Below are 2,866 nucleotides of genomic sequence, written 5' to 3' on the forward strand. Positions count from 1 at the left end.
GAAAACCTTAATGACCTTTGAAAATTGACTTTTAATCATAGTAGCAAAGTTGATATAGATTTGGGGTAACTCATGGCGATTAGTCATCAAATAAACCCAAGTAAAGCAGGAATAATCATCAATGAAAACAACAAAGTATCGAGCTCCGCCCATAGAGGCAGTGGGAGCGGGGCCCCAAACATCAGAGTGAATGAGATCAAAAGGAGAGCAAGCAAGAGATGAGTTATTGTGAAAAGATAAAGCAGGTTGTTTGGCAGTTTGACAAGAAATGCAATCAAAAGATTCATTTGGAACCTGACCTAAAACACCCTGAGACACAAGAGGACGCAGTTTTCCTAAGGAGGTATGGGCAAGACGTTGATGCCATAAGTGAAGGGTAGAGGGAGAAGAAGCAGCACAGAGATTTGGTACATGAGGAATATGAAGTTTCTCGAGTTCAAACAACCTTCCGACCTTACGTCCAGTCCCGATGATCTGTCCCGTCCGAGGATCCTGTACACGACAACCAGAAACAGAAAAAGTGACTTCAAAGCCCATATCAACAAGTTGACCGACAGAAATAAGATTAAAGTTTAATTTGGGAATATAATAAGCATCAGGAAGATTAAGAGTCGACTGGGATATAGAACCCTTGTGTGTGGGGTGCAAGAGGGAACCGTTTGCAGTATTGACAGAAGGTCCATTTGTAGTGGCAGACAGAGATGAGAAGAGATTACCCAATGGAGACATGTGATTAAAGCATCCTGAGTCAAAATACCATTTAGAAGTACCTGGAGGGGTCGAAAGAGCAGTAGGGGTATTACCAGAAAGGGAGAGAAGACGTTGAAGAAGAGACGTAATATCAGATAGAGAGACAGGAGACGAGTTGAGAGAAGCAGTGGTGGTAGATTCAACAGTAGAAGCAGGCGCGGGACGTGGTTGGCGAGTAGGACAGGTAGTAATCAAATGTCCCGAGAGCTTGCAATAATGGCAAAATAGTTGCGTACAATGGTAGCTAATATGACCTTTCTGGTGGCATGTGCGACATTCAACAGAGGGACAGCTGGAGAACGGGTGCCCGAAACGGTTACAATTGCGACAGAAGGCCCCCTTTCTGTTTGTGGCAGCAAAAACATCTGACTTTTCCATAAAAGTAGTCATAGAGAACAAGGAGAGGAGAGAAAAACTGCAATTTCTGAGCAGAAATGAGGAAACGGATGGCAAAATCGGAAAGAGCTCACCAAAAAATCTTAGGGAGGGTCCCACTTGTCCGCCACGTCGTTAGACACGTCAGTGCCACGTCAGCGAAGAATGACACATGGCAGCACTTGATTGGAGGAAGAGAGATACGCTGGCAGCGTGCTGGAGGCGCGGGTCAGGTGCGAGTCGGGTCGGGTCGAGCGGGTCGGGCACTTGGGTCTACGGAGGAAAGCTTCGTCGCGACACGTGGCAGCACCTGCAGCGTTGGATCGGTGCCGAGATCAACGGCTGCTGAAACTTCTGGAAGGCAAAACAGTAGTGGTGGCCAGCTCACTTCCGACGGCGCGTGGCGGCGCGTCCTGTGGCAAGGTTGGCGGCGTTGGAAAGCTGGTCGTGGCAGCGTCTTTCGGCGGCGCGTGGAGGCGCGTCTGGAGGCGGATGGCGGTGATTCTGGTTGCGTTGGAAGCACGGCGACAAGATGAACAAGATGGTTACGGTAGTGACGAACCAAAGCGTCAAAAAGGGAACGAAAAAGGAGGCCAAAGAACACTGCCGGAAGGGAAAAAAAACAATGGGACTATAAACCAAAATTCATTGGAAAAAAAAAACTAGGCTCTGATACCATGTTACAAACAAGAGACTGGGAGAGGAATCTGAAAAGTGTATTATTCAGTGTGATCCAAGGTACAATATACAAGGGGTATTTATAGGTACTAAATGAATCAGAGTAATAAAGGCATAGAATCCTATAATTAATATACAGATATATTATATAAATATAGACGATACTAATTGGTCTAAATTGATGCTAATGATTCTCTAACAATGAAAAAGATGACAAAAAGTGTATTTTAAGAGTTTAGAATCAACTCTAAATTCAATAATTGGATATTTTTTTTCAAATGATATTCATCTTTTGTAGATATGTTAGTTTAATTTTTTTATTGTTAATTTTGTTAGTACTCAAATTTTTAATAGTAAAAAATAGCTATTTCAATATAAATATTCATATATTATCAGTAATATCTGCATGTGTCTAAACCAAATAATTTTACTATCTAAATCTTATTAAGATCTCATATTTTATTTATTTGACTTATTTTTTAATTTTACATACAATTTCGATGTTCTCTACCTATTATAAAGGTGTAATGTTGGATGAAAATAATTAATGCGACTTAGATGGATAAGATTCAGATACTTGTTTTTACTCTACACCTATGAATAAATATTTAAAGACAGTTTAAGTCCTGCCTAATCCTGTCCATTATCTGTTACAATGAAGTAGAGACTAAAAAGAAGATAAGAAGTACTAGTACATATATAATTAGAGAAGAATTTTAATTATATAGAAAATATCGGTATTTCAGTTATTTTAATTATTAATTTAAATTATAAAAATTATATATAATATATATTAATTGAAATCAACGGTTAAAATAACTTGGTGTTGCACATAGATAGGCACCATTCCAAAAGTTTCCCATGAGCATATAGGTTACGGCAAAGCTCCTAGTCTTTGGACCCCCTCACAACAGACAACTCATCACTCCCACAAACTACGTGTGACACTGGAACGCTAATTCCACCATCATCCCTTGTTCTTTTACTCTCTCTTTTGGGTTCTGATCAATCAATCAAACCTCACCCTTTGTCTTTTTTAGGTGACTTGTGTATACCGTATACC

Source organism: Arachis ipaensis, chromosome B08 (assembly GCF_000816755.2).
Source record: "Arachis ipaensis cultivar K30076 chromosome B08, Araip1.1, whole genome shotgun sequence".
Classification (NCBI taxonomy): Eukaryota; Viridiplantae; Streptophyta; class Magnoliopsida; order Fabales; family Fabaceae; genus Arachis; species Arachis ipaensis.